Raw genomic sequence first — 13542 nt, forward strand, 5'->3', positions numbered from 1 at the left:
AGCCGTACGAAGAGATAATTAGGTAAGTAAGTACGTAAGTCTTAAATCTCTGGTCCAGCTAGCATTACCTCGGCTGTCTCATGATGAAACCTAGTAAACCCCATTTTCTCAAATTCGAGATATCAAATTTTATTTTGATTTACATTACTTCTTATGGTATTGAAAGAAGAATTTACTGGTGTATCATTGTATGCCAATGACGAATGGTTTGGGAGTTTGCCGTGTTTACAGTAGGTGTGTAATAGTCCATTGAAATTTTAAAAATTGGCGTTTACTAGGTTTTGCCATAAGACAGCCGAAGTACGTTCAAACGGAAACCTTTTTACCAATCGTATAGCGCCATCTAGTATTAATGGTAACGTCATCTGTCTGGGTAAATGGTTTTAAAAAGGTTTCGACGCCACCTGAATTAGTGGCATTATAAGTCGCTTGATGCTTTGGGTATCAGCCTAGCTGACTGATAGGATTATAGGAAATCACCCTTTTACTATGTTAAGCTTCAATTAATGTTAAAAAAAATTAAGAGCGAAATTTTAACTATTCCCGTAACTGATTATATAAGTTTTCAGTTACGCTCAAAGAAATATCTGAAAAATTATTTTCTTGCAACCGATACTAGATGACGCTATAAGATTGTGGAAAATGGAAGGATTTTCATTTAGGTAGTATGTCGTACTATACCGGAAATCAATGTTAGCTGAGACAACTAACAAGGAGACATCCCGAAGTGTAACCCACCGATTTTGTTCAAACTCGGAGGAATGGTAGACCTTCATGTAACTTAAAAAATCCAAAAGGGAAATTATTCAATGGGCAACCGTTTTGCCATGGCAACGAAAAATGTTTTGGACTACAACAAATGGAAATTTTCCCATTGAAAAGAACATGGGATTCTGACCGATTCCTAGGGCCCCCTTGTGAAAAATTTGAACAAATTTAAAAATTTCGAAAATGCCAAAAATAGATAAAAATTGACAAAACAAAACATCAAAATTGATCAACTTTTGATCAATTTGAGGCCAAAATCCCATGTTATTTTTAATGGGAAAATGTAATATTTTGTGTTGTCAAAAACATTTTTCGTTGCCATGGCAAAACGGTTGCCCATAGAATAAATTCCCTTTTGGATTTTTTAAGTTACATGAAGGTCTACCAATCCACCGAGTTTGAACAAAATCGGTGGGTTACACTTCGGGATGTATCCTTGTAAGTGGTCGGTATTTAACATTAATAACCTTCATAGTCTCAGTTATCTTCCGTTTTAAAGGCGTTATTTTCAAATAAGAGCATAAAAAAATTATATCGCAACTTACGGACTTTGCGTTCAAACTCGCGCGAAGAAATCGTCCAGCTAATTTTCGTGAAAAATTTGCCGTTTTCTGTTAGTTCTAATTTGTAAAATATTTTAAAACAGGGTTGCCATTATCTTTTTACTGTAGAAGCGGATTACTTTAAATTCAAATTTTATGTGGTAAAATGAGTACACTTACAAGGAGACGACCCGAGGTGTTACACACCGATTTTGTTCAAACTCGGGGGATTAGTAGACCTTCATGTAACTTGAAAAATCCTAAATTGAATTTATTCAATGGGCAACGGTTTTGCCATGGCAACGAAAAATGTTTTTGACAACATAAAATGGAAATTTTCCCATTGAAAATAACATGGGATTTTGATCAAATTGACCAAAATAAATACTTCGTTTTTCAAAAAATCACAATTTATCTATACATTAATCCAATTTTACACAACTTATAAATTTCCGTCAATTCCTATGAATTTTGATCAATATTTTTTCAATTTTATATTTTTTTTCAATTTTGAAAAAAAAATTTTAATCAATTTTGAAATACTTTTTTCAATGTTAGTATTTTTTTATTTTTCACATTTTTCCAATTTAAGCCATATCGGTTCATTTTAATCCCATTTGGTTGAAATTGATCAAAATGCGATCGACTTTTCGTGCAACCAACGCTTAAATATTACTGATTTCGAGTATATCGGTCCTGGAAAGTAGACTCGCGCGTTCTCTATAACCTAACAACGTTCTTGGTGGGAGTGTGAAACTTGATTGTGTACGGCACGACCATCTTTATTTGATCGCTGTGTTAGTGTATGTGATGGGAGGGGGGATCGCCGTAACCGCTGTTCGTGAATTGAATGAAAACTGAGACGGGGGGGGGGGGTGACAGCCGTGGACCTCCCCCCATTCGTGGGTAACGATGGATAAATTGCGGTGAGCGACGGTATGGATACGCCATTTCATTTTCGGAGTGATATTTTTTATTAGTTTCATCGTTCGGGCATTAAAAGGGGTTCACCCATAAAGACCCACAACCACCAGGGGCCACTTATTGCTTTTTACGCCGATAAAGGATTTTCTCATTTAAACCACTTATAATTCTTTGCAAAAGTAAGCGCTCTAGCAATGCCAATTCACGGGAAACTAACTTAAATGTATTTGTTAAAATTGTTATTATTATTATATTATATAATATATTAAATTATATTATATTATATATATTATATTGTATATGTTGTAGTATATATATTATATTATATTATATATTATATATTATATTATATATTACATTATATTTTATATTATATTATTTATTACATTATATTTTATATTATATTATATTATATATTATATTATATTATATTATATTATATTATATTTTAAGAACTGCAAACAAATATACTGAAGTAGTCGATTTATTTAGCTGTAAATTATCTGAACTTAAAACTTTACCGGCTCTTAATACGTAGGAGCCATGAAAACTGTTGTCAATTAAAATTATATTATGCTTTTAACCTTTCGGTCATTTTTAAACACTTTGTACATATAATTTTTTATGCAATGTGTGTCAACTAGCTGACGCTGTAATAGTGTTGTTTTGATACACAATAAACAAGTTTCCATTTCCATTTCCATATTATATTATATTATATATTACATTATATTATATATTATATTATATTATATATTACATTATATTATATTATATTATATTATATATTATATTATATTATATATTATATATTATATATTATATATTATATATTATATATTATATTATATATTATATTATATTATATTATATTATATTATATTATATTATATTATATTATATTATATTATATTATATTATATATTATATATTATATATTATATATTATATATTATATATTATATATTATATATTATATATTATATATTATATATTATATATTATATATTATATATTATATATTATATATTATATATTATATATTATATATTATATATTATATATTATATAAAAACACGGACATTTTGCGCAAGTAAAGTAATTTTCATTTATTATAAAAGTCGACTAGTTTCGGCACACCTCTGTGCCATCTAGGAGCAACAAACACAACACCCCACAAAAGGAGAACACAACCCGTCAAAAGTCGTGAATTTTCTTGCGTACAATTTTCATTGGCTAGACGCTTTAGCGCCTGCTGCCGTCGGAAGGGGAAAATTCCGATATTGTATCCCCCCCCCCGGCCGTAAATTATTCAGCATAAAGGTTCGTCCAATCAAATTTGTACACAACACTGTGTTAGCGTGTTTAAAGGCTAGCTGCGTTCTTCTTGTGTTTGTTGCTCCTAGGTGCCATTGTCAAGGCAGAAGATGAAATCTTTAATAAGATAAAAAAATAACAAACTGACACCACGTTACTAACGCCTGAATCGAATAGTCAAAAGAAATACGTGACATCTAGGAGCAACAAACACAAGGAGAACCCAGCTAGCCTTTAAACACGCTAACACAGTGTTGTGTACAAATTTCATTTGACGAAACTTTATGCTGAACATTTTACGAGCGGGGGGGGGGGAGACAATATCCGAATTTCCCCCCTTCGACAGCAGGCGCTAAAGCGTCTAACCAATGAAAACTGTACGCGAGAAAATGCACGACTTTTGACGGGTTGCGTTCTCCTTTTATGGGGTGCTGTGTTTGTTGATCCTAGGTGACACTAACATCGTGAAAAAATTAGTAATTTAATTAAAAAATAAAAAATCAATGTAGCTTTTAAACCTCAAAATCAAATGAAAAAACATTTCAATAGTGGCAAATGCTCTACTAAAACAAGGATTTTATAAAATTCCCTGTATTGATTTCAATTTTAATTAATAGCAGAAGCTTCTGTTGATAGGTATTCGGCACACTCGCCACACGATAGATTGTCAAATGTTAGCCTAGAGCGTACCAGGCTAAGTTAGAGGGTTTTGAAACAGGTCAGCGAATTCAGCTCTTATATTATTAAAGTAAATAAATTATTATTTTATTATTATAGTAAATAAATGATTATTTTCTTATTATAGTAAATAAATGATTATTTTATTATTATTGTTAATAAATGATTATTTTATTATTATAGTAAATAAATTATTATTTTATTATTATAGTTAATAAATAATTATTTTATTATTATAGTTAATAAATAATTATTTTATTATTATAGTAAATAAATTATTTTACTATTATAGTAAGTAAATTATTTTATTATATTGTTATATTAAATAAATTATTATATTGTTATATTAAATAAATTATTATATTATCGTAGTAAATAAATTATTATTATTATATTAAATAAATTATTATATTGTAGTAAATAAATTATTATTATTATATTAAATAAATTATTATATTGTAGTAAATAAATTATTATATTATTATAGTTCATAAATTATTATTTTCATGTATACGATAAATTAGCCTTTTCAGTGTTCATGGACTGTTCATAATTAGCCTTTTCAGTGTTCATGGGCTGTTCCCAATTAGCCTTTTCAGTGTTCATGGGCTGTTCCCAATTAGCCTTTTCAGTGTTCATGGGCTGTTCACAATTAGCCTTTTCAGTGTTCATGGGCTGTTCACAATTAGCCTTTTCAGTGTTCATGGGCTGTTCACAATTAGCCTTTTCAGTGTTCATGGGCTGTTCACAATTAGCCTTTGAGTGTACATGGGCTGCTCAAAATTAGCCCTTTTCGGTTTATTGTTTTTATTATTTAGGCTTTACTGTGAGTATAACCCTAGCGGGGGAGATCAAGCTTCCGTCAATACTCACTGGAGGCGCGACCGTCTAGAACGTAGTTGAAAAGTCCAAATTCCCATCCTGATGCTTGTTTTCGTTAGATTTTCTATTACGTTCACGACTGTAGCGCCTCCAGTGAGTATTGACGGAAGCTTCACATTCCCTGCCAGGGCTTTACCCCCTTTAAATATTTGGTGTCATTATATTTGTTATTGCGCGTATCCTTTATAACTATTCCTTCCTGATACAGACCCTTATCCAAATAATGAAAATTAAATAAATACGCATTAAAACTTGAAAATTTTGTCTTCCACTTACATTTTCCAATGGAAAATTTACCTTTAAGGTAAATTTTGCTAATTTTGAAATTCAATCGGCGGTGTCGTGACCAAACCTAGTAAACGCCAATTTTGACAATTTCGAGTTAGTCGTAAATTCTAGTACAAATGCCAATTGTGTTCCTACTGGAAAAATCTCAATAATGTTAATCAAAATAAAGAAACTGAAATATCCCAAGTACAGGTTGTTTCAAACGGTTATGCAAAAATTGGAAGGAGTTGTAGGGGGTGAGTTGAGAAGTATGCCTGTTTTTCCCCATTTTCCTACGATGAGTTAGAAGAGCACCAGAGAGCTTCAAAGTGTGGCCTACTAGCTCCTGGGAGTAGGCTGCAACAAGCGCAAACCCAAAATAAAAATATCTTTATAAAAATCCCTAAATAAATATATCCCGAACAATAATCTCCAAATTAAAATTTCGTTAGTAAAGAAATCTCCCACATAAAAATCTCGTAATTAAAGAAATCTTCAACAAGAAATCTCCTAAGTAGAAAAATCTCTAAATAGAAATCTGGTAATAGAAAATCTCCACTAAGAAATCTCGTAAATAGGAAAATCTTCAAATAGAAATCTCCTAAATAAGAAAATCTCCAAATAGAAATCTCGTAAATAGAAAAATATCCACTAAGAAATCTCGTAAATAGGAAAATCTTCAAATAGAAATCTCCCAAATAGGAAAATCTCCAAATAGATATCTCGTCAATAGAAAAATCTCCAAATAGATATCTCGTCAATAGAAAAATCTCCACTTAGAAATCTCGTAAATAGGAAAATCTTCAAATAGAAATCTCGTAAATAGGAAAATCTTCAAATAGAAATCTCCTAAATAGAAAAATCTCCAAATATAAATATCGTTAATAGAAAAATCTCCACTAAGAAATCTCGTAGTTAGGAAAATTTCCACTTAGAAATCTCGTAAATAGAAAAATCTCCACTCAGAAATCTCGTAAATAGAAAAATCTCCACTAAGAAATCTCGTAGTTAGGAAAATTTCCACTTAGAAATCTCGTAAATAGAAAAATCTCCACTCAGAAATCTCGTAAATAGAAAAATCTCCACTAAGAAATCTCGTAAATAGAAAAATCTACTTATAAATCTCGTAAATAAAAAATCTCCACTTAGAAATCTCGTAAATAGAAATATCTCCACTTAGAAATCTCGTAATTACAAAATCTTCAAACAAAATGTTCCAAGTCGGGCGATTGCAACGTTTTTAAACTCCCTGTACGGCGGGTGTAGCGGCCTACGCCGCCACGCATGCGCCGTTCGCCCCAGTTCGATCCGCTCTGTCGTGGCAGCTTCCATCTCGCATCCCGCGATTAGTCTCCGCACGTGCATCGAGCGACGCGGTTTGTGGCAATCTCTCTCTCTCTCGTTGCAGTTCGCGCTCTTAGTTGACACCGCGAAATATCGAAAAATCGACGGACAATTCTACAACAGCGAAAAAGAGACACACTTGGTTATTATTGATAAAGTCGTTTGCTCCGAGATATCCTCTGCCAGAAAACGACTATATTGAGATTGAATTTATCTCCGCAGAATGGTTCAGGTAACGATTCTTTTTCTCGTTGTCGTGTTTTTCCGTGTTGGTTCAGTGAAGATTTCCTTGCCTGAGAATGAAAAGTTGAAAACCTACTATTTTCAATCACTGGAGAAAACGGATTTGGAAGTTTTCAAATCTTTTAAAAAGATATTAATAAACCCTATTTTTATATTATGAATTTTATATTATATTCTTATTTTTCAAATCTATTGCGCTTTTGTGTCAACTAATCGCGCTTCATAATTTCCTTTATACACTGATTACCGAATGATTACGGAGATTTTGAAATGCTTACGGACTACGGTGCTGTTACGATCACCGTAATCATTTTATATAGTGTACACCGATTACCGTAATCGTTTTATACAGTGTACATCGATTACCGTAATCATTTTATATATTGTACACCGAATATCGTAATCATTTAGCCTAATTGTACACTGATTATCGTAATCAGTTAACCGAATTGTACACCGATTATCGTAATCATTTAACCGAATTGTACACCGATTATCGTAATCATTTAACCGAATTGTACACCGATTATCGTAATCATTTAACCGAATTGTACACCGATTATCGTAATCAGTGATCGACTAGAGTAATTACAAAGTTCTTACTTTTTTAATTTTATCCAAAGTGTACACCGATTAGGTAATCAGTGATAAACTACAGCGATTACGGGGTTGATTACACTGATTACAGCCAGTGTTCAACCCCTCGAATCAAATAACGTATATTTTGAGAAATACCAGCCAATATACATTATTTAACGTTTGAAAACAAATTTATACACTTTTCAGACGAGGCGTATAAAACCGGATTTAGATTTAGACTTTTTATACTGAAATTATGTATCAAAGATAAACTTTGGGGTACTAATCCTCGTATAAGTTAAAACTTTTAATTACCATGGTTTAAAATATTAGTTTAATAATTGGTTAAAGCATGACTGATACTTCATGGTATTTTTAATTTTATTAATAACTAGTTTAATTAGTGAAATTTATTTGATTGATATTTATTGGGTTGTTTTCCGATGCAACCTGGATTTTTGTCCGAATCGTGTCATCGTGTCAGCTGTAATTGTGTCACACGCTACGTTTTGTCAGATAGGCCTACTTGTAGAGGTTAGCGGTAATAGTTAGTGTAGCGAGCTGTTGGCTTCATGGGCTTGCCACCACCCTCCTACGCGTTGGAACCCGGCCACCTGAATTAATGGCTTTAAAAGTCGCTTGATGACTTGGGCCTAAAGTAGTGCCTAGCTGATTATTATTATTTACCTCTAACGTAAAAATTTGCAAATATTTGGGTGTAATATTATACATATATTTGGGTGTAAAAGTTGACGTATATTTGGGTGTAAAAGTTGACGTACTTTTGGGTGTAAAATGTTACAAGTACTTTCGGGTGTAAAATGTTACAAGTATTTTTGGGTGTGAAATGTTACAAGTATTTTTGGGTGTGAAATGTTACAAGTATTTTTGGGTGTGAAATGTTACAAGTATTTTTGGGTGTAAAATGTTACAAGTATTTTTGGGTGTGAAATGTTACAAGTATTTTTGGGTGTGAAATGTTACAAGTATTTTTGGGTGTGAAATGTTACAAGTACTTTTGGGTGTGAAATGTTACAAGTACTTTTGGGTGTAAAATGTTACAAGTATTTTTGGGTGTGAAAGGTTACAAGTACTTTTGGGTGTAAAATGTTACCAGTACATTTGGGTGTAAAATGTTACCAGTACATTTGGGTGTAAAATGTTACCAGTACATTTGGGTGTAAAATGTTACCAGTACATTTGGGTGTAAAATGTTACAAGTACTTTTGGGTGTAAAATGTTACAAGTACTTTTGGGTGTAAAATGTTACAAGTACTTTTGGGTGTAAAATGTTACAAGTACTTTTGCGTGTAAAATGTTACAAGTACTTCTGGGTGTAAAATGTTACAAGTACTTCTGGGTGTAAAATGTTACAAGTACTTCTGGGTGTAAAATGTTACAAGTACTTCTGGGTGTAAAATGTTACAAGTACTTTTGGGTGTAAAATGTTACAAGTACTTTTGGGTGTAAAATGTTACAAGTACTTTTTTGTGTAAAATGTTACAAGTACTTTTGGGTGTAAAATGTTAAAAGTACTTTTGGGTGTAAAATGTTAAAAGTACATTTGGGTGTAAAATGTTAAAAGTACATTTGGGTGTAAAATGTTAAAAGTACATTTGGGTGTAAAATGTTAAAAGTACATTTGGGTGTAAAATGTTAAAAGTACATTTGGGTGTAAAATGTTAAAAGTACATTTGGGTGTAAAATGTTAAAAGTACATTTGGGTGTAAAATGTTAAAAGTACATTTGGGTGTAAAATGTTAAAAGTACATTTGGGTGTAAAATGTTACAAGTACATTTGGGTGTAAAAATAGACAAATATTTTGGTATTAAAATCGGTAGAAAAATTAAACGTTTCTCGACAAAACGTTTTGTTAAATATAAATAGAAACTGAAATTTGGGGTTGAAAACTAAAAGGTTAAAAATTGGTTTACAACTCTACACTGTGCTTCACGCAAAATCTATACTGTTTCGATACCGAATTCCCCTTCGTAACGAAGAATAAGATTTGGTTCGACCCCGACCAGCAAAATTACATCACATTGATTTAAAGTTCTTTCGAAACTAAGCGAATTTATTAAATGTTTTACCTCTTTTAATTATGATAAATGATTGATTAATTTGGCTCCGGTACAAAATTATGCAATTTTTGAAGGAACCCCTAAGGTAACACCTGATGGCTTAGGCTAAGTGTTTAAAGTTTATTCCAGTAAAAAAACAGACTTCAAAATATGAGATTTACTATGAGTATAACGGTAATAAATAAATAAATATATAAATTTTTCCCTTGGTCTAGTTTTTTAGAATTTAAGTTTAACGTTTGTATCGCTATGACAAGTACGGAATAAAAAGCATTATCTTAACCTTGTTCCAAGGGAAAAGAATTAGATTTAAAAAAAAACGCCCATAATTCTGTATTTTACAATCAAAAGTTAAGCTCGTGCACTCCAATCAAATTTAGCGTACGAGAGTTTCAAACTCAAAGTTATTTCGAAAATCAGAAACTGATATCGGGATTTCAGAGCGAGATTCTCGTGTTGATTTTGGGTTTTTAGGCGAATTTTAGCTAAGTTTTCTGGATTTTTCAAGTTGATTTTCAAGACTTCTAAAATCTTTTTTGTTTTCTAGAGTGTATGAGATATTCGTTTCCATGGTAACCTTTTCAATAGCGCATGGAATATAAGAATTTTCAATTTTCAATTCTATTTATTTTATGTTCCGATCAGTAAATGGTTTTTTAATAAAAACAAATAACGGAAAAGATTTGTTATTTTTGCATTTCGAAATTTAATAGATGGATTTAAGTTTATCTTTAACCGGAAAATAGGAACGATTTCAGTAAGTTTGAAATATATTACGATACATAATCGTTGTTCTTTTAAATATTAAAGATCGTAGGTTAATATCATATCTATGTTAGGGTTTTCCTTATTTTATTTATTTCTGACCCTCTAAATTAATTGCGATGTATATAAGAAATTTGGGTTAAATTGATCAAAATTTAGGTATCATCCCATTGCGCCGAATCCCATTAGACCGAATTCCCATTAGACCGAATTCCGCCAATGTTTTTGAAGAAATTAGCCGAAAGGCGGGTTTTGTATTTTTTAGGCTTAGGAAAGGGAAGGAAATTGTGGTGGTAGTGGGCAAATGAGTTGACCACTTAAAAAATTGCCTGGTTAGGTTTTTAGGTTAGGTTAGGTTAGGTAACACTGCATGCTGTTCTGACATATGCTGAAACGGATAAAACCGAATCTTAACCCCGGAGAAGTGCGGCTTTTTCGGTCGAATGGGACAATCCCATTAGACCGAATCCTAAATCTACCAAAGTGCGGCTTTTTCGGTCGAATGGGACAATCCTATTAGACCGAATCCTAAATCTACCAAAGTGCGGCTTTTTCGGTCGAATGGGACAATCCTATTAGACCGAATCCTAAATCTACCAAAGTGCGGCTTTTTCGGTCGAATGGGATTGGGTTCGATCGAATGGGATTCGGCGCAATGGAACAGATTCAAAATTTAGAGGTAGCTCAATGAGCTTGAAAATTCCCTATGTTTTAGCATTAGAAGAAATAATGATTTTTCATTCTTATAAATATTTGGCGAGAAAGTGAGGGGTTGTGGCTAGTTTCTCTAAAACTGATACTTTCCAAGTAATTTAATATATCACTAATTTCAAACTGCTTTTTTTACGTATGATAATGGGTCTAATAGACTGGCTTTAAATATGTAGTGATATAGGATAAAGAGGCATAATTCTAAATTACACAAGGCAGATTGAAACTAGATAATTTAGTGATTTATTATACTACTTAGAAAGTATCAGTTTTCGAGAAACTAGCCACAACCCCTCACTTTCTCGCCAAATATTTATAAGAATGAAAAATCATTATTTCTTCTAAAGCTAAAATATAGGGAATTTTCAAGCTCATTGAGCTACCTCGAAATTTTGCTCAATTTAACCCAAATTTCTCAAGAAGTTTGTTTATATACATTGCAATTAATTTAGAGGGTCAGACTTCAATATTTAAGAAATAAATAAAATAAGGACCACCTATTCTATGTAGCCTCTAATATTTTTAATTAGTCCGACCAAAATCGAATGTAATTGCCCCCTCGAGCAAAACATTGCCTAGGCCTAGGGTTGACAAGGTGTTATTGAAGTGCTTTTTTGTGGGAAATGTTATTATGTTACGTACGCCGATGTCTTTACGAAAATAAAACCATTCTCCATCAAGCGCTGACGCGATACAGGTGTAAAATGTTAGACAAGTGTGTGTATAAGCAAATGTGCGTTCGTCGTCTATTTGTACAAACGCTCGCCTCGCCGCGCCATAGCAATTTAAACCCATTTACAAACCTACCATTTTTTCGGGTTTTATATTACGTAGAAACAAAATTTAATAATATTATTTACAACGTTGATGTAAAGGTATATTATTACCTTTCATTGTTTGAATTGAAGGTTTTGGAAGAAATTCTTTTTACCGCGAGCTAGCTGGTAATTATTATACTATCAGGGCCCCCAGAGGTCCTATAATTCCTATAAAATCCTATATTTTTAGCAAAAGTCCTATAAAATCCTATAATTTTAATATTTTGCCCATTTCAAATCCAACCACTCAGTTAAATTGCTGGATTTAGCTATAGGATAAATTCCTATGAACCAAGTCATTCTAGTCTACTTTTGTTATTGTTAACATGGTTAGCTACTAGTATATTTTTGTGATAAAATGGCTAAATAGTTTCTATTTTTTAAGTGAAAATCCAAGATTTATTTCTCTAAATATAGATTTGGTTTTTAAATGCATAAAGTTAGTAAATGAAAAAGCATATATATTCCTATAAAATCTAATAATTTTGTAAAAAATAGTCCTATAAAGTCCTATATTTTTAGAAATATAATCCTATTTGTCCAATAAAAAAATTAAGATTTGAGTGGGGCCCTGTACTATCGTAGTAGCACCCATGGCAGATTTTATTAAAAAAAACGTACAGTAGAATCGCATTTTTAATCCCAACTTTTTTTTAATTTATAGTGGAAATTATTGTATGGTACACAGTGTCTCAAAGAGCCGAAATTTTGGCCAAAATTAAAAAATGGTCCGTTACAAATAATATTTACATTTTTGTAATAAGAAAATAATTTTTCCAACGTTTATTAGTATAAGTTTCCCATCGCAACCTTTGCCGAAATTTGGTTTTTAAAATTTAGAGAATATTATCGAAAAGCTAGACTAAAACCGCCATATTTGCCAATAAATGGTATTAGCCGGCAATGAATTTATAAATTTTGTAAAACTAATTTACAAATGGAAATTCGAAGTAAATAAAGTTCTCTGAAAGAAAATAAGTAACTTTTTTCGGAAAAAGGTTTCAATATTTTTAAAATTTCATTTTATAATCTTAAATGTTAAAAATTTATCTTTATCGAGCTATTAGTATTTGTTCCAAAGGTTTTAAAGCAAGTACCGGCTCGACGTGAAGTAACTCTTTTTATCAATGGATGTCGCTAGCGTCGAAATCAAAAGGCGGTACTGATAAGTACCCCTCGCGTTCATTGGATCGTTTGTAAATTGATCAATAACATAATTAAAAGTTATTTTAAATATTCGCTTTTACACGGGATATATAATTTAGGTTCCAGTCCACTAAATCAGCGGTTCCCAATTTTGTTTTGCTATGGAACCCTAAATTATTTTCCTAATTCTGGCGGAACCCCAACTAATTTTTTTAATTATCTTTAAAGACTCTTGACACAAACAAAGATGGCCGGGCTGCGAATTCTCGGAACCCCTGTGACCCTTCCACGGAACCCAAGGGTTCCGTGAAACACTTTTTGGGAACCGCTGCACTAAATAGAGTAAAAGTTGTCTAACTATAATACTCTACAATGGCTCTCTGATGACGATATCATTCGGCTATTTTGAATTTCAGCTTCCTTTGCCATTAATAGATGGCACCACAATGTCCAGTAAAGTCGCTTTTTCGAAGAAT

At 31.9% G+C, this 13542-nt stretch overlaps 1 protein-coding gene across 3 annotated transcripts in view; it reads left to right on the forward strand.

Annotated features, from left to right (window-relative positions):
• The window catches only part of LOC149958868 (protein-tyrosine sulfotransferase-like), a 277380-nt gene that overhangs the window by 240226 nt on the left and 23612 nt on the right, over window positions 1-13542 (forward strand). The window contains exon 1 of one of the 3 annotated variants that reach the window (XM_090166270.1): window positions 6743-6954. The exons of the other annotated variants lie outside the window; for them this stretch is intronic. The gene's annotated coding sequence lies outside the window, so the exon portion shown is untranslated. Of the gene's footprint in view, window positions 1-6742; window positions 6955-13542 lie in introns of those variants that run through there. 3 annotated transcript variants of the gene reach the window in all.

This window comes from Leiobunum rupestre, chromosome 2, assembly GCF_980474605.1.
Source record: "Leiobunum rupestre chromosome 2, qqLeiRupe1.1.hap1, whole genome shotgun sequence".
Classification (NCBI taxonomy): Eukaryota; Metazoa; Arthropoda; class Arachnida; order Opiliones; family Sclerosomatidae; genus Leiobunum; species Leiobunum rupestre.